This window comes from Prionailurus viverrinus, chromosome F2 (assembly GCF_022837055.1).
Source record: "Prionailurus viverrinus isolate Anna chromosome F2, UM_Priviv_1.0, whole genome shotgun sequence".
Lineage (NCBI taxonomy): Eukaryota > Metazoa > Chordata > Mammalia > Carnivora > Felidae > Prionailurus > Prionailurus viverrinus.
In genome coordinates this window covers 9,830,693-9,850,074 of record NC_062578.1, presented here as the reverse complement: position 1 = coordinate 9,850,074, position 19,382 = coordinate 9,830,693, and the positions used below count along the sequence as shown (strand labels likewise).

Here is a 19,382-nt window from a genome sequence, read left to right as displayed (position 1 = left end):
TCGGTTGGTTAAGCGCCCGACTTCGGCTCAGGTCATGATCTCGCGGTTTGTGGGTTCAAGTCCCGCGTCGGGCTCTGTGCTGACGGCTCAGAGCCGGAAGCCTGCTTCGGATTCTGTGTCTCCCCCCCCCTCTCTGCCCCTTCCCCACTCACACTCTGTCTCTCTCTCAAAAATAAACATTAAAAAACGTTTTTTTAATTAACAAATTGGTCTTTGACCAAAGTCAAAACTTCTGCTCATCAAGTGACACTATCGAAAAAATGAAAAGGCAAACACCAAATGGGAGAAGTAGATCTATTACTTACATCTGAAAAAGAACTTTTAGACAGAACCAATAAAGAACTACAAACCAGTAACAGAAAGACCAACAGTCCCACTTTTAAAAGGGGAAAAAGGCTTGAACAGACCTTGGCAAAAGAAAATACACAAAAGACGGGTAAGCCCACAAACAGGTAGGTACTCGTCACCATTAGTCGTGAGGGAAACACAAACTTAAACCCCAAAAGACACTAGCTCATGACGTGGGAAACAAAGGCAAATTTAAATTTCCCTACAACTGACGAGTCCTTGAGACAGGCAGGGTGACCTTCTTCTGAGAGCTCCACTGTCTTGATGTGGGCCCTCGGCTAAGGGAAATAGACAATCTTAGCCCGACCCCCTAGGATCCTGTGAGTCTACTTTAACATATAGAAATTCGTTTGGAAACGTCCTTTATTTATCTCTACCTCTCCAAGATATATGTTTCCAAGCATATGGCCCACTGATCTACATCTGGAGGGTGTCATGACCGAGAGTTTACCAGATAGTCGTAAATGACCTTTTCCTAACCATAGCTAGCCTCCTCGAGGTCCTGGAAACCTTGCTTCCAAAATTCCTTAGAGACTTATGCTGTTCCAACCTCAACCTGAAGGTATAAAATCCGTCACCCATCATAGTGTCAGGGCAGCTCTTTCTGCCCACAGGTCACATCCCTGTGCTTTGACAAAACCACCTTTTTTTGCACCAAAGTCGTCTCAAGATTTCTTTCCGGGCCGCCGGCTCTGAACCCCATCACTTCAAACCACATCAGTTCGCAGCCACTCAAATCACTGAAAATAAAGAGGCAACACCAAATGTCCGCAAAGACGTGGAATGACTGGCACTTTCACGTGGTGCTAATGGGACAGTCGGAAGTTAATCAAACATCTGGCCTCTGAGCCAGCAATTCCACTCAGGGGTCGTGTCCGAGATACAGGAAAACATCTGTCCAGTTGAGCGATGCTCGTAGCAATTTGATTCAAAATGTCCAACTGGAAACAAGCCAACTACCCATTAACAGAAGATCAGAGAAAACCCAATCGCGCTATTTACACACAACGGGGTGCCACTCAGCAGTAAAAGGACCCAGCCACTGAGAGAGACGACAACATGGATGAATCTCCAAGACATGATATTGAGTGAAAGGAAACAGGACAAAGGGCATTTACTGTGATTTCACCGATAACACGATTTAAAAACAGATAAAACTAACTTATGGTGATAGAAATCAGAACAATGATTTCATCTGGAGCGGAAAAGGGGAAATAGGGCTGCAAAACGGCAAGAGAGAACTTGTGGGAGTGAAGGAAAGGGTCCACATTTTTATTAGGGGCGTTGTAAGAGTGTTTGGTTTTGTTAGACCTTCCTTACCAGACTGCACACTAAAGATCTGTAAATTTTACCCCCCCAAAATCCCATATTGTATAAAAAACCCAATTATTACCAACAGAGTCTCACTACAAAGTGTTCAAGGTTTTATTACCAATTTCACACCTTCACAAAACTATTTTTATTTTAAGTTCTTCTGAATTTTTCTTTCTTTTTTTTTTTTTTAATTTTTTTTTCAACGTTTTATTTATTTTTGGGACAGAGAGAGACAGAGCATGAACGGGGGAGGGGCAGAGAGAGAGGGAGACACAGAATCGGAAACAGGCTCCAGGCTCTGAGCCATCAGCCCAGAGCCCGACGCGGGGCTCGAACTCACGGACCGCGAGATCGTGACCTGGCTAAAGTCGGACGCTTAACCGACTGCGCCACCCAGGCGCCCCTTTTTTTAATTTTTTTAACGTTTATTTATTTTTGAGACAGAGAGAGACAGAGCATGAATGGGGGAGGGTCAGAGAGAGAGGGAGACCCAGAATCGGAAACAGGTTCCAGGCTCTGAGCGGCCAGCACAGAGCCCAATGTGGGGCTCGAACTCACGGACCGTGAGATCATGACCTGAGCCGAAGTCGGAAGCCCAACCGAGGTGCCCCAGTTCTTCTGAATTTTTCAACCTCTTATTTCTATGTAGAATGCCGCGTACACATAAAGAAGAAATGAGAACTCAATTCGACATGAGTTTATGTCAGGTACAGTTTACGCACGTGAATGTCACATTGTACCTTTATCTTTAGATGACTTTATCAGGCCTGAGAATCTCTGTTTCTATTTATAGGCCCTGGGAAAGCTCACTTCCAACAGTTAACTGCTGTTAGCAGCCATTTAAAACGCCTTTCCGGTAAGTTATTTTCACGTCTTCTGCCTTTACCTGACCAACTTTTCTTTTATTTGTCTCATGTTTGTAATAAAGCAGTTTTCTGGAAGAAATCAAAACATATTTGATACGAAAAGACTGTACCCACGTGCCATTTTCTCTGACTTGTGTGTCACAGAAATGAGCTCACGGCGAAGCATCTTGAGGCCAGAGGAGGCTTTACGACGGTCTTGGGCTCGAATTATCTGTTCTATTCCTTACTGGTTACCGGAAGGTAGGTAAAATCACTTAATTTCTTTAAGACGCAGTTTTCGCTTAGAGAGAAAGTTGTGTGGATAGCTATTTCACAGCTTTGAGAGGGGAGGGGTGCTGGCCCCCTTAAGCTAATAAGGGGGTGCACTGTCTACAGAAAATTAAAAAAAAAGTCAAGCTGCATGCAGATGATGCTAAAACGTATCAGTGATAAAGCTCCTGTCCCCAGTGACAATGCGTCTGAAATTCAAAGCAATGCAAGCTGCCCACCTGTGAGGGTGAGTGAAAAGAAGAAACAAGAGAACACAGGACTGAGGCTAGTCTCTCATGAAGTTCTGGCCCAGGAACAGCTTCCCTTCACTGAATACCGTCTGTGTACCTGGCCCCATGAACGAACCCATTAATCGCTCAAACCTCGCAATGACTCTGTGAGGCAGATACTAACTATTGTCACCACTCCACAGTTCAAGAACTGAGAGGTCTGTGACCTCAAGGCTACCAGCAGGGGCTGGTCGAATCAGGGGCGCCCTGGCAGGGGACCCTGACAGGCGTCTTTGCAACCATGAAGCCACATGATTGCCTCTGAGCTCCTGAGCCTTCGCAGGGGCTTCTGCAGGTGACCGGGAAGGGGGGGTGGCGGGGCAGGTCACAAAAGGGGGTCTCTCGATGGAAAGCATTCCACTTTGGAGAATGCGGGTCCTCAAGCTTGAGGCACAACAGCACGAGAAACAAGAATGAGGAAGAGGGCAGGGCCTCCAGTTCTATTCTTTAGGAAAATAAGCTAGTTTCAGTTCCCAGTGCCCTGGAAATGGACAAGAGCAGCCTTGCCAAAAACGTTGCACGGAGCTGTCTCAGTGTGCATTGTGCGTGCGTGTGTGCATGTATGCGTGTGTGTGTGTGTGTGTGTGTGTGTCCAGCAAGCCCAGCAGGACCTCAGCCATGCCAGCATCATGTGCCTGAGGGGCCCTGGCATGAGGTCGTCCAGGGTGTGGACCTGTAAGCCGGCCCGGTGTCCTCGCCAAAGAGAGCAGCCCTACTGCAGGGGCCGGCGGAGGACAGCAGAGCCCTTCAGCCAGCCCATAACCGGTGGAGTGTGTTTCATGGCAGGGAACTCGCCCCTCAGCTATAGTGTGGATGTGGCTATAAATCAAGCGGTAATTAGATTTCGCCACATTTAACACAGCCCCTCTGTTGCCCTCATTTACCAGCTCCGGATGGGAAAGAAAGGCAGATCGTTCCCACTGAAAGCACAGACTTCTTCGCTCGGAGCTCTGTGTCCTGCGTTAGCCCTCAGAGCCCAAGACCGCCGTGGAGAGGATGTTCTCTTCGGGTCCGGGTCGTAGGACAGTACCCTGCAACTGCTCCGGTGACGGGGATGGCAAGGGCACCAGGAAGGAGGGGATCATCTGTCCTTATCATGCTGGAACACACATTAACCACCAAAAGCCTATGGAAAGGGAAACAGCAGTTCAAAGAAGCCGTGCATTACTATGAAAATGTACTTAACGTACCAGAAAAGCACTGAGGTCTTCCCAGACGTGCGCACACACAAAGAAACCTATGCAAACTAGCCTCTCATTTGATTTTAGTCCAAGGAAATCCAGCCTTCCCGTTAGGCTATAAAAATGTCAAACTGGGTGGCTTACGAGGGAGACCTCCAGAGACGTGTGAATTATGCCTTCGTGAAGATTTTAGTTCTAAATGTTATCAAGCCCTGTGAAAATGTAACCTAATACTTAGGTTCTGTAGAAATGCCAATGTTCTCTTTCAGCGTGACCTGAGATGCTTTCCAATTTACATTGCCACACGTTATGCTTCCTAACTTAAACAAATTTTGATAACCTGTGAAAATGGGAAGTGGTATTAGACAACCAAACAACGCTGAATTTTGATGTATTTTAAACCACTGGCTGTTTTCTCAATGGACTCTCCCTGACAATTTTAAATTTTTTTTTTCAACGTTTTTATTTATTTTTCGGACAGAGAGAGACAGAGCATGAACGGGGTATTTTAAACCACTGGCTGTTTTCTCAATGGACTCTCCCTGACAATTTTAAAAAGATGGAAATAGCGATGATTCCAAAATTGGGTTATGGCCGAAAATGTTTAGTTTAAAAAAAGTTACAGATTTCAGACCACAGTTGGCAAACGTTTCGGTAAAGGGCCAGATAGTGAGTATTTTAGGCTCCACAAGTCTCTGCCATGACTTCTCACCTGTGTTACTACCGCACGGAGCAGCCGCAGTCAACACATACACAGATGATCGTGGCTGTGTTCCAATAAAACTTTATTTACCAAACCTGACAGTGGGCTAGATTTGGCCCATGAACCATCATTTGTCAACCTCTGTTCCAGACCAGACTAAAAACAGAGGGGAATCTGGTCTTTTATATCGGAAACTGACACTTCAGAGCAATGCTTTGCATCCAAGTATATAATGTTAGATGTGGCAAATGTTTCTTGAGTTTCTGGAGGTTGCTAATTTTTATCAAGAAGCAGAAGACTTGAGGGTGTTTATGCTTTCTTGCACACAGCATATTAGCCGGTGTCAGTGCTGATCCCAGCTGGAAACAGCACGTCCTATGCGTGACTCAAGATGGCCAGAGGAAAGGGTTCTTACACAGGAAGGCTTCACTTGACCAGGATTGGATCTCCACAGGCCCAAAGCATCTTTAAAAAAAAGTCACTGCTGTTACTTAAGAGCACAATTGATTCACTCAACTTGAAAAGGGCACTGAAAATGCCATTCTTTGAAAGCGTACACGACACTAAGGGAGCGGGGAAAAGCATGATGTCTTCTTCTCAAATGACACAAAAGAATTCGTGTTCACAGGTTTAAGGAAAATTAATTGAAGTGAAATCCTTAGAATGGGCATGGTAAGTATTTAAATGCCAAAAAGGAATATAACCCGAAATGGCGGGGCGGGGGCGGGGGGGAGATGCCACACAGAGGTGGGAGAAGGGTGAGCTTTCTGCAAATGAAGTCAGAGGGGAACAAAGATCCTGTGCTCTGCGGTCGGGTCTAATGCTCCGGGCAGGTAGAGGACAGGCAGGCTAACACCATAAATCAGGGTGCATACCATCCAGCACTGCTGCCCTTTGACCCCACTGCTCACTGTCCCAGGTGACAAGGCCAGCATGGTGTCCTCATTCCAGAAGGGCCAACCAGTTGAAACCCAAACTCTTCAGGTTTGCTGCTCAAGCCCTTCCTGGAGCAAGAGAGGGTATGAATAACCGTCTCAGCTCCCAAAGATTTTATATCACCACCTGGGTGACTCTATTTGAAAAAAGGTACTACCTTTGACAATGTAGCAATTCAATACTAGATTAAATGACCCACCCGATATGATGATGGAAAATGGAGAAAGAGAAAAAAAAAAAAAAAGAGAGAGAGAAAGTACAATGAAATAACTGTTCATTTGTAAGACTTGTGAATAAATATGTAACTAGCCTTATAGAGAAATTTACAGACTAAAGGGATTACTTACATAAACACAGATGTATCCACAGGTAGGCTCTTTTGCTTGTGAGGGTCACGCCTCTCCCTACACCCACCAACCCCGACGAGGCTTGGGCTACATACACCAGCCCCAGGGCTCTTGATAAATGCAGGTTTCACAGGGGTCCAGGCACTGCTCTCTCACCTCCTCCCAACTGCCCTGCTTTTTGGAGTTCTGATCTTTCCCGATCTACTAAATCCCCAGAGGGTGCCTTCCCATTCTTGTCCATCGGTTGAGTTGTGTCTAACTGAAGAAATACAGCAAACTATACGAGCGAGCCACGGGTCTTCTGCAAACCCCATCTTGAAAAGCCACACTGACTGCTTATCTGTTCTTTGGTAATGAAGCCGAGGTCAGGGTAGGATATATAAATGCTTTGCCTGCTCTTGTGAAACTGGGGCTAGGAGGCTCTAGGCTTACGCATCTATTTGCCCTCAGGAGGAAGAGATCTGCTCCTAGTTCGTGCTGGAATCTTCCCACCAGGGTCCAGCACGTAATACCATATATTGAAAGCAAACAGAAAAAGTGAGCTGACGTTCTGGAGAGGAAGAGAACAACATTTCATCCCTGAGATAAAATAATTGAAGATATTCCACTGGCGCGCCAATGTTTCGGTCTTAAATCTCTTTCTTGCCCGTCTACAGTGACGGTCTTAGGGTCCTCATGGCCTTAGGTCCCGTACATGTGCTAACTACTTCCCTGTCTTCTCTCCGGAACGCCAGACGGGTACACCCAGCAGCAATTCACTGTCTCCCTTTGCACACCAGCAGCAGCTCGAGTGTACGAGGCCCCACGATCCTGTCCCCATCATCTTCAATGGCAGCACCTTCCTTCCAGGTGTTTTAGTGAGAAACCCTGGAGTCATCCTTTATTCTCCTCTATCACACTATGCATCTGAGATGTCATTAAATCCCACACACTCGATTTCGAAATATTTCCTGAACCTGACCTTTCCTCGCCCACCCATACAGCTGGACCTTGGCCCAAGCGGCCAAACCTGTGCTCTGAGTGACTGCAGGTGTCTTACTGGTCTCGTCCAGTGTCAGCACAGCAGCCAGGGAGACCTTGTTAAAAGGAAGGTCGGATTCAGTCACCCTTCTGTCTGTAATGACTTCCCATTGCCTTTAAGGGCAAACGCCAAAACCTTAACAGCCCAAGGGCCCTTTCCACTCTGGCTCCAAACACTCTCTGACCTTACTTCTGATTGCATGGGGCTCCCCTCCATCCCATAAATGTTGCTCTTCTGGCCGCTCCCACTGCCTGGGCCCTTTCCCACAGAAATCTGCATGTACTCTCTCAGGTATAGGCTTGACTCAAATACACCCCCCACCCCCACCCCCAGCTGCAGTCAGGCCTTCCTTGGCTCTCTGTCTGCCTCAGGTCTCTGCTGCTGTGTAACCAGCTACCCCAAACTCTCCGGCTTAAAACAACACCCAGTGAGCATCTCACTGTTCCCGTCAAGGCCCATAGCAGAGTCCTCGGCTCAAGGTCACACAAGGCTGCAGTCGAGGTGCCCCCCTTTGAGTTCTTGTGGCTGTTGGCAAAATTCAGTCCCCGGGGGGCTGGCGGACTGAGGTCCCGGGTTTCCTGGGGGCTGCGAGCTGGGGCCATTCTCGTCTCCGAGAGGTCGCTCCCGGTCTCCTGCCACGTGGCCTTCCCACGGCTCACTTCTCCACGACCAGCAGGAGAAACTCTAGCCCAGTCTGCTAAGATGGAGTCTTACATAACGTCATCCAGTACGCATCACGGTAGTGACACTCATCACCCGCTCCACACTCCGCTGGCCCCGCCACCCAGTACAGAGTCCTGCCTACGACAGCCTCTAAAATTGCCCTCTCCTACAACACACATCTATCCCCCTGCCCTTTAGTTTCCCATGTGGTGCTTCTGCCCATTCGAAGTCCCAAATATTTCGTATATTTATCTTCCGTACGTCTGCTTCATTTCCCCGAAATACAAGCCCCCCAAGGGCAGAACTTACTGCCTCTTTTTGTTTACTACTCTAGCCCCAGCTGTCGAACAACAGGCTTGGGGCAGGTTAGCAATAAATATTTATTGGGTGTGGGGCGCCTGGGTGGCTCAGTCGGTTAAGCATCCAACTTCAGCTCAGGTCACGATCTCACGCTCCGTGAGCTCGAGCCCCGCGTCGGGCTCTGTGCTGACCGCTCAGAGCCTGGAGCCTGTTTCAGGTTCTGTGTCTCCCTCTCTCTCTGCCCCTCCCCCCTTTCATGCTCTGTCTCTCTCCGTCTCAAAAATAAATAAACGTTAAAAAAAAATTTTTATATTTATTGAGTGAACAAGTGATTTATTACGTAGGTTTCCTTTAAAACCCTCAGCATCTCAAGTCTCCGATCCCATCGCTAACCTACAGATCACTATGGCCTCTTTTTACCGTAGTTGCATTGCCAGTTTTGGTCACAAAGATGAAGCTCTGTGTTCGCCTTCTCAGGCTACAAAAGCTCTGTAGTTTTAGTTTATCTAGAGTTTTATCAGCCAACTGTGCGGTGAGAACTCCATGCTGAATATTTGCAAAACCAGCAGTTTTATACTTCCGTGCAAACGGATATGTTCACGGTCTGGTTCCCAGGCCCAGGGAGGACTTCTATGTTTGTTTGTTTGTTTCTAATCTTAAGAATCTTTCAGTCAAAAAAAATGCATGGAGGGAATAGGAAGTAAAAGCCAAAAACTCCTTTGGAATACTGACTCCAAGAAAACCAGGGGTATGTGATTTAAACAGAGAAGTACGGTATTCAGAAGCAACAACCTATCACTGTAGTAATAAATGTTACGGAACCACTACCCATCTCATTTAAAGGAGTGTTGCTTTTTGCCAGGGGTAGGGGAACAGGCAAAGCCAAGTGCTATAAACGTGAAATACAACTCCCTGTAAAACACACATCGGGTATCCATTTTACCCCATGTGTCTCTGGTTAGCAAAGCTGTTTGGACGATAAGAAAAATGCATATGCACCTAAAACAATACGTACAAACCCAACTGCAAAGGCGGGTAAGTTAACAACAAACCGATCACTTACCTGATACGCAGCCTGAGAACCACTTATCCACGGTCTCCACTAAACCTGACTGATGCTATTCAGGTGATCACAACTCATAAAAAGCAGTCTGATTTTCTCGTTTATCTAGTTTAAGCTCCCCCACTCTTGTTTATTCTACTAGCACTATTGCTATTAAGGTAACTCAAGAAACATAATTAATTCCTGAATCTCCCTTGCCACGGATAAATAAACATTCACTTCTGAATTTCTGGCTAGTTTCTGCTTCTGGCTTCTCCCCTCTAACCATAATACGGTTTCCAGGTTAATCTGCCAAAAAACAGTGATTCTGGCAAGTCATTTCTCTGGTCTTGAACTGAGGGAGGCTCTCTATGGCCTGGCTTGTCAAGTTCACTGCCTTCCCCATGGCCTCACTTGTCAAGTTCTTCTCCTGGATGAAGCCCAAACTCGGGTCAATTTGGTTTCCATGTTAATTGCAGACTCTGCTCACTTGACTCCCGTCCTCACATCTGGCCACCACTGGCCCTGGAGTGACTGTCTGAAACAATACAGATCAATAAATGAAAACCACAAACATTCAACCCTATGCCCTCCTGACTGTAAAAACATCCCTTTATATGAAGGACTACTTCTCTCTTAGAAATATAGTAAGGTTGAAAAAGAGAGAGCCCATGAAACACAGTCTTCAGGATCTCAAAGTATAAGTATGAAGGTAAATTTGGTCTTTCCCAAGTATCTTAACTGAACTTTTTTTTAAAAAAATTTTTTTTTCAACGTTTATTTATTTTTGGGACAGAGAGAGACAGAGCAAGAACGGGGGAGGGGCAGAGAGAGAGGGAGACACAGAATCGGAAACAGGCTCCAGGCTTCGAGCCATCAGCCCAGAGCCTGACGCGGGGCTCGAACTCACGGACTGCGAGATCGTGACCTGGCTGAAGTCGGACGCTTAACCGACTGCGCCACCCAGGCGCCCCTTAACTGAACTTTTTATGGAGGCAGAATTCTAACATGGTCCCCAGGAATTCCCAACCCGGTACGCACCCTGCATGGTCCCAGGACAGTAAATATAATGGATTTTACTATGCTTAGGTATGCCATATGGTGCATTAACCTTAAGATGGTGAGATTATCTGGAGGGACCTCACCTGATCTCATGGATCCTTTGGAAGCAGAGAGGTTTCTCTGGCTGGTCACAGGAGAGAAACCAAAGAGCTCAGAAGTGAGAGGTATTTGATGAGAGATTCTGCTCGGGTCAGTCAGAGGGCACCTGAGAAGGCCCAGGGCAAGGAACTGCCAGTAGTTTCTAGAAATTTCTCGGAACTGAGGGCACCCTTGGCTGATAGCCAGGATACAGGGACCTCCATCCTGTCAAAAACATGAAGGAGCTTAGATACTGAATTTTCCCCAAAGTCTCAACCGAGAATACAGTCCGACCAACACCCTGAGTGTGAGACTGTAAGCAGAGGACCCAGTTGAGCCATGACAGACTGGGGGGCAACTCAACTGTGAGGTAACAAATGGCTGCCTGCGGAGATCTGTTACCAGACACAGAAAAACGAATATGCTTTCTTCTAAGCCAGCCTCTGTTCACATAGAAGTGACACTACCCTAAAAGCACCTCCCAGGATTAGCCAACTATCCTCAGGAGCATGAATGAGTAACCAATAAGTGGAAAAGAAAGAAAAACATAAGAAGCACTGAAGGAAATCTCTATCCTTCCTGTGAAATGAAGGCCATGAAATCTGAGGCCAAGCAGGACGCACACAGCTTTAACGAGAGTGACTATTCTAAAGTATTGCATGCGAAAAAAAGCAATACTTCTCAGAAATGTTAAAATAGAAATCAGCCCTGCTGCAACAGGCTAATGCTAACATCAATAAAAGCGACATCATTGTTATAGCTTGTTTAGGTTCCTATGATGTATATTAGGGAGAGTGTCCGTCTTTCATTCATCAAAATAGTAATTGACTATCTACTATATGCAGTATCCTTTGTAAGTGCTTATTGACTAATTCTAGGGAATGCTAAGGTACATGTGACAGGCACATATTATAAGAAAAAGTAAGCATCAGAGGCTGTTTGCCTATTGCTTTTCCTATGAGTAAATACTTATTAAAATATAAAAATTCAGCATCTCATTTTGTTTCTATAAGCAATTCTGCTGTGATTTCAACTTACAGAAGTTTGTTTCATTTCAACTCCATGCTAGGCTCTCTGCCAGGCACTAAAAACAGATAAATAAGTCAGCCCCTGCTTTCCAGTAACCCTCAGGCTATTAAGAGCGAGAGAAACAAGTCTATTAAGAATTGAGATAAACAATTTAAATCAATACAGTACTATTACTGGTATGTATGATGTGTAAGATACGGTAGAACCCGGGTATTATATAACGTTTGGTGTGACGGTGCTGAACAATCAATTCAGAAAGTGTACATTTCATTTGCTTGGTTTTTTGCTTGTGTGTGTGTGTGTGTGTGTGTGTGTTTCTGAGATTCCACATATAAATGAAATCATAAGGTAGTTGTCTTTCTGGGTCTGATTTATTTCACCTCGCAGAATACTCTCTAGGTCCATCCATATTGTCACAAATGACAAGATCTCATTCCTTTTTATGGCTGAGTAATATTCCTCTGTGTGTGTGTGTGTGTGTGTGTGTGTGTGTGTGTGTGTGTGTGTATACACCACTTCTATATCTATTCACTTATAGATGGACATTTGTGTTGCTTCTCTATCTTGGCTATGCTGTAATAAACATAGGGGTGCATATACCTTTTTGAATTAGTATTTGGTATTTTATTTTTTTTGGGTAAGTATTCAGTAGTGGAATTGCTGATCATGTGTCTTTCTATTTTTAAATTTTTGAGGACCTCCAAACTCCTCCATACTACTTTCTGGATGGGCAACACAGGTGATAGGGAGGGGGACGTATAGGCTTCCAGTTATGAAATGAATAAATCACAGGGATAAAACGTACAGCATAGGGCATATAATCATTGGTACTTTAATAGCGTGGTGTGGTGACGGATGACAGCTACACTTGTGAGGGCAGCATGACGTACAGATCTATCGAAATCACTACGCTGTACACGCGAAGCTAAAGTAACATTGAACGTCAACTATACTTCAATGAAAGAAAGAAAGAAGATGCAATGAAATTAAAGACAAAAAATGAGCAAAATAAAATCACAGATTTTGGGGGGAAAAAGCGTATATTTCCACCCATCCATCCTTCCATCCATCCAGACTTATATTAAGAGTTACAAAGAAATATCCGATCTAATTCAGGGCAGTTCGGACATTTGTTGTAGGTACACCTAAGGACTGTGACCAACTGCATTCTTCTCATTAAAGAAATGAGATTTTCATGAAGTATTTCTATCCACTGTCATCTATTCACATATGAGAGGTAGGTGGCAGTTCTTAATCACAACCAAGTTTGCACATGTCTGAAACAATAGCCTAAGTACCACAAAACGGTGCCCATCCACGGGAAGGGGACACGAGCTCACCAACTTCTAAAACTCCCCAACCAGAAACTTGTACGAAAGCCAGAGTGACTTCCCAGAAACAGAGTATGAGAGTGTGACCTAAATCAAACACGAAACCTTTCATTCTTGACCCAGCAATGTAAAATGAAAATAACCATGCTATTGAGGAGACAGAATGATTCTAATAGATAATACTGAGCACTACAGTTTAAAAGCGCACACACGCACACACACACACACTCAAGTATCTATCACACTAGTCTTGTTGGGAGGAAATACAAATCTTAATCCCTATTACTCTACAAAGATTTCTCTTAAGTGAGAAAATCCGCCCCCCCCAATAATGCTTGTCTTGCTTGGCATTTACTTTTTAAACGAATGAGCTATGACTCTTTATACAAGCTGTTTACAAATTCCACCACCAAAAATTATTCCTAAAAGAAATTTCTTAAACTCAGTTGTCAGATGTTTAACATCTGCTGTGTGAACTAGACGAAGTCGGGGATGCAAAACACAGTGTTTAGAAACAACAGGCACATAACGAATGCACTGACTTAAGGCAACACAGCCAAGAGTACGGAACCCAAGTCTTTAAATAGTTTATGTATCAACGGTTGAGATGTGGCTAATAAACCCATGAAAAATTGAAAATAATATAAAACAATAACACACCACCACTGAGAACTGTACACTTAGAAATTAAGACGGTAAATTTTATGTTGTGTTTTTTTTTTAACCACAGTTAAAAATAAAACAGCGAAGAGACCCACTGATAACTCAAAACTAATTGCGAGATCTTAAGACAGGAAGTGCTATAAATTCATTTAGAGTCTTGTCTTTAAAGGAAGCACGAGGTGACCCTTCCGTTTTGTGGGCGACAGCACATATTGCCGTGACTGGGCTAAGTGAAGGAAATGGGACGGGGACTCTAGGCCCGGGTGAGAGCAGAGGAAACGAGCAGGGTTTGCCAAAAGCATTCAAGATCTCAAGCAGGTCAATAAAGCTGACGGGGAGGATTCCAAGCTGGAGAACAGAAAGGACTGGAAAGGTAAGTCAGAGCTCGTCTATGGCAGCAGGTAGGTGCCCACCCTACCCCATCTGTGCCGTTTACCCCCCACAGTCCGTGGAAGTTAGTAAAAGGTTTTTAAGAAGGAAGGTAACATGAAGACAGCATTTTACCAAGATGTACCTATAGGTAACACACAAGCTGGACAGGAAATGGAACCCCTGAGGGATGGAGTAGCCAGCTGGCGACAGCTTTAGTGACGCCATCTGATGAAAGAAGATGGGCACTCGACTTGGAACTCAGTAAAGAGAGAAAGAAAAGGGCAAATATGAACAAGTCAAGGAACAAAACCACTTAATGAGTGAATGCCTAGGAGTGTGGTTGATTCTCCAAGTTTTTCCAAAGATGGTTCCTCCGTATCAGAAGCTCAGTGGTACTTTAGCAGAAAAGCTAGGAGAGATGCTGGTTTATTAGCAGGAAGATCTGGAGATCCATTCGTGTCCTCGTGAATTTGAGTTTGGGGTAGACTATCGATTAAGTGAATCTAGCAAGAGACATAAATGTTGAGATAATCACTGCGGGAAGAAAAGCTGGAACCAGGCTTGAATGTGATGTTCCAGGTTGAAAATGACCAAATGGCTGAGCGAGACCCCTGGTGGATGCGCACATTTCAGCCATAGTAAGGGAATGAGCAAAGAGGACAGGGAAGGGAGGAGATGAGAGCCCCTGACCTAGAAGACAACAGAAAACAGAGCAGTAGTCCTGAGGCCAGAGCACAAAGTCCTGAGGCCAGGGGGATGGAGAACTTCCAGAAAGTACCAAAAAGAGACAGTGCCGAGAGAAGGCAGACGGGAAAGAAAGGACCAGGCTGAGCACAAACAGGACAACAGAACCCACTGACACGTTGTGAGGTATGAGGCAAGGAGGGAACTCGGCGGCGGTGGAGGTGAGGGGGGTCAGGGCTCAGCAGGGTAAGAACAACAGTGAGATCAACGAGAACATTCTTTTTAAAATGAAAAACATCCAGCAGCACCAAAATATTCTCCACCAAGCCTGCACCAAAGGAATATTCACAGCTTCTATTTTTATCCTCCAAATATGAACAGAGAATTTTCCTGAAGAGAATTTGCAGGTGCATCTGAAAGGGACTAAGTAAGAGAAAAACCACTGCAAAACAGCTAAGTAATTCACTGCTGACTGGCTTCGTAATAATGAACTATGCCTAAGCACCCTAGAGTTTCAGGCTGGGTTTAGGGATTATTAAGCAAGTATTGAGAACCAAATGCTGAATTTCAGCAGCACATATATAACCCAGGGAGTGTGAATCCATTAGGCTTTCATGCTAATAACTTCTGTAGAAGGTGAAAGAGAGTTAAAAGAAAGAAGCTAAAGTTTAAATCAAGTCCTACTTTGCCATTAGCTTTTTTTTTTTTTCCAAAATTCTCAAACTGGTGACTGAGCACGATAACCTCCTGCACGAAGCTGTTTTTAAAAACTAAAATCCCGATATTCATTACCCACGTGAAATGGCCTCTTACATATGACAAGAGAGCAGTCATTTACCCAAACAGGTATAAACTGTACAAAGACAGAATTCCTCTATTACTGTTTTATGGGACATTGCCTCTTCAGTGACTTATGAAGCATCACTGTTTGATGAACATCGGTTTAAAATGAAGAGAGAGAGAGGCGGAAAGAGAACACGATTCATTACAATCTCGGGAAGTCCCTCGTGCCTCTGGACAGCCGCTGTGCCTCAGTGCCTGGAACCACAGCCCACGCCTGGTGGCCTCTGGGGACAACCCCGAGGACACAAAGAAGAAACAAACATGGCAGCTCCCAAGTGCACCTCAGATACAGCTAGTCCTCAAACCTCATGACAAGCACCCTACGAAACACAGACCGTGATGCCAAAACTCGGGTAACTGGTATTTTCCTCTTCCCTACAGATAGGCAGGGACCGCTGGATTGACTTACTACATCATTTGACATCCTTCAGAATGCTCGTTATCACCGCTTCCCCAAAACGTAGAGTATCTCATTCTGACATAGTCTTTACTGTTTTCAAAGGAAAGAAATCTACTGATTTCCACATTCGCTCCTGGGATGACTGGATTTCGGTATCGTTCGAAGACGCCCCCTACCACCACCAGTATTTTCTCTCTGGAACTCTCCCACCTGACTTTGTCCTGGTTTGAAAGTGTGCTAGCCTCACGGTTGCCCAACAACATCAGCTCTGGAAATCTGCCGTGTCAGGGGCTCCCCGGTTCAAGCTACGGCCTGTAAAGCCAATTCTCTCCAGCATTTGTCAAGCCACCTGCCACTGCATATTCCATTGGAGAGTGACCACTAATAAACCAAGACCCCACAGCCAACGTCTGGCAGAATGACACAGTCTAGCGTAAGGCTGGAGACGTCGTATTTTGAACTGGACAACTGGTAATCGCTGACTTGACGTAAGATATCCTCTTGCAAAAGTGGACGTGAGTAGGCGATACAAGTTGAAGATCAAGAAATGTGAATACGAGTCCATGTGGCCAGCTATGGGAAGATGTACACACGGAGTTCCTTCTTCAGATCTCTGCTCTAAGAGGGTTCCTAAAGTTGAAAGGTCAAAGAAGAAATAGATGTATAAGTGGTACTAAGACATTCTGTTTATTCTGGGTTTGTTAACGGGTGATGACGCACTTAAGGAGGGCGTACCTTTATATCTGAAAGGTAATGCCTGACCCCCCTACAACTTCCCTGTGCCTCAATTCCCTCATCTATGAAACGGGCACTCTTCAGAATAGCCACAAAACATACAGATCATTTCGGAGAATGCAGAAGTCCCAGAAGTCTGGATCACTGGACCATGGACCGGGTATTAATATACAATATGGGGTTAGATCGGGACACAGTTGAATTCATTCCATTTGGTGACTATTCATAGGGCACCCATTGGGTGTTAGGCACTGCTCTAGGCGCCCTGGGGAGACAGCTGCCAACACACCACACTTCCTGCCCTCACAGAGCTTACCACAGACCTCTATTAGGCGACGTTCGCATGGAAGAACCGCAGAGCAACAAGGGAGAGTGTGACCATGCTGTCAGAGAGGGGACCCCACTGTGCGGCCGTGATTACTGCTGACGTATCCAGAGCTGCTTTGAGCGGCTAGAGAAGGCAATTCTAGTGTCCTCTGAGCCCCACAACGTGGCTCACTCAGGGCTCTGCCTCCCCCTGTAATAAATGTGGCCATAACTATTCTAATTGCACACACGTACATCACACTGACTTACTGTCAGGTAACAATTAATTCACTTCACTAATTTTTAAACAACTTTTCAACAGACGATTACGCTTAAACTTCTCACCAACTAAAGCTGCTTAAGAAGACAGCTTTATTTTTACCTGGTTCACTCATTACTTCCTAACACTACATAGTACAGGTGTTATATAACCTATTTACTACTGAGCATATTTAGTGGGTACAGCAGTTTGAGGGCTTTGTGTCCATCCATCCACACAGTATTTTGTCCTTGTCTCATGAGAATTTCCAAGTGCCACCCACTTTTAGCCAGAAGTGGCACTTGGCTAAAGAGCATCCACGAATCTCTACAATCTGATGTATTGCGCGAGCTGTGCTGCCTTGAAGCTCAGTGACAGCTGAAATAGTTCAAACTGGCTTTTATTTTGGGACCTTGCTGGGTGAGGTCTGTAATTTGCAAAATTACTAAGCTGATGAGTTTGTAATTCTAATACCCACACAGTCTGGCCAACTAACGTCCCTGTAAATTAGAAATTAGTACAGGGGCTTATTTTGATTCTTCTGTGGCATTCCAAACGGCTTCTCTATTTACCTGGTAGCTACTGCTTTCACATGGGCATTTTAGCATCTAGAGGTTTGCTATGTAAAGTACTTTTTTTTTCCACTTCATTCAAAGGTAGCTTTGATACACTAAGGTGAGTTTATAAAGCAGGAACTATGATCATAGGTACACTACATTTTCTACATGTTCATGAAAGTTTTCTAAAAAATTTTTTTTTAATGTTTATTTATTTTTGAGACAGAGAGAGAGAGACAGAGCATGAACAGGGGAGGGTCAGAGAGAGAGGGAGACACAGAATCGGAAGCAGGCTCCAGGCTCTGAGCTGTCGGCACAGAGCCTGACGCGGGGCTTGAACTCACGGACCGTGAGATCGTGACCTGAGCCGAAGTCTGACGCTTAACCGACTGAGCCACCCAGGTGCCCCGAAAGTTTTCTAAATAAGGCTGTCAGCTTGCAAAAAGCCGGGCATACAACTGTACAGGCTGTGGACAACGCAGTCTAAGAGATGTCATGATCTCTTAGGGGAGATCCCAGGGGAGATCATGGGTCCTAGGGGGCCGTCTATGCGAGGGGCCCCCTAGGACCAACACAGGATTCATCTGTACCAGCCTATGTGGTGCCTCTGAGCACCCCAACGTCTAGGTAGGAATCCACGCCGCTGCAGGAAGTCATTCCTAAGTAGCACGGTACTTTGTGCAGCCCCCGCAGAATGTATTTAAGTACCAGCCAAACAGCGGTCACATTCGTTGGTTCAAATACCTCCCACGAAAGAGTAAATGTACATTCACCAAATACAAAGGAATCAGTGACTATTATACCACTTTTTTGGAGAGCCAGTACCGCGTATCATTTAAGGGAATGCAATTCTAGAATCATCCTGGTTACATGCAAGTCCTATTTTACTACTGTTACCTGTGGAACCCTAGACAAGCTATTTTACCTCTCTACGCTTCAGTGACCTCATTTATAATGGGGATAATAGCAGACCCTACCCCAGAGCTGTTAAGAGGATCAAATGAGGGAATAAGTTGCGCAGTACCCAAATGCTGCGTGCCCACGGTAACCACTGTTGAAGCGTTCAGATCTGGAGTATCCACTGGGCAAGAAAATCAAAGCAGAGAGAGGTTAAATAACTTGTCGTAGGTTTAAGGGTTAGTCAGTGATCTCTTCCGGAATGAAAATTAACTTTTGATCTACAAGAAACAGTTTTTATGAGACCACGCTGTCTTATTTATTTATTTTCTTGAGAGAGAGAGAGAGAGAGAGAGAGAGAGAAGGGGGAGGAAGGGGGAGAGGGAGAGAGAGAGAACCCCAAGCAGGCTCCACACCCAGCACGGAGCCCCCCACTCAGGGCTCGATCTCGAAACGGTGAGATCGTGACCTTGGCCGAAATCAAGACTCCCACGTTTAACCTACTGAGCTACCCAGGCGTCCCGAGACCACATTGTTTATATCCCAACTTTCTGACCAAGGCAAAACCCATGGCTTGAAGTACTTATTACATCTGAAAAAGTAAATGCCCACGACACCCGAGTGCTTTGATTACTGACACGCATCATCCTTAACAGGCCACCACCGGGGCTGGGCATTCTGAAGCCACATGCTGCCGGCCCTGGGCTGACATTTACTAGCTGCCTCTCCTTGCGGGGAGAGGCATGCTCTGTGGACAAACAACTCCAGTTTGCACAATCAGCCATCGATAAGACTTGCAATCCTAGGAGGAAATAACTGTCCAAAAGCTGTAGCCTCGTGCCTCCGCAAGGCACCTACCACTTTCGTTCGCGTTCTTTAAATACCAGCCGATCCCGGGTGCCCTAC

General features: G+C 45.4%; 1 protein-coding gene across 6 annotated transcripts in view; it reads right to left on the bottom strand.

The window, feature by feature from the left end:
• The window catches only part of FAM110B (family with sequence similarity 110 member B), a 145,964-nt gene that overhangs the window by 80,352 nt on the left and 46,230 nt on the right, over window positions 1-19,382 (bottom strand). Inside the window, exon 3 of one of the 6 annotated variants that reach the window (XM_047842816.1) lies at window positions 3,952-4,193. The exons of the other annotated variants lie outside the window; for them this stretch is intronic. The gene's annotated coding sequence lies outside the window, so the exon portion shown is untranslated. The remainder of the gene's footprint in view (window positions 1-3,951; window positions 4,194-19,382) is intronic. 6 annotated transcript variants of the gene reach the window in all.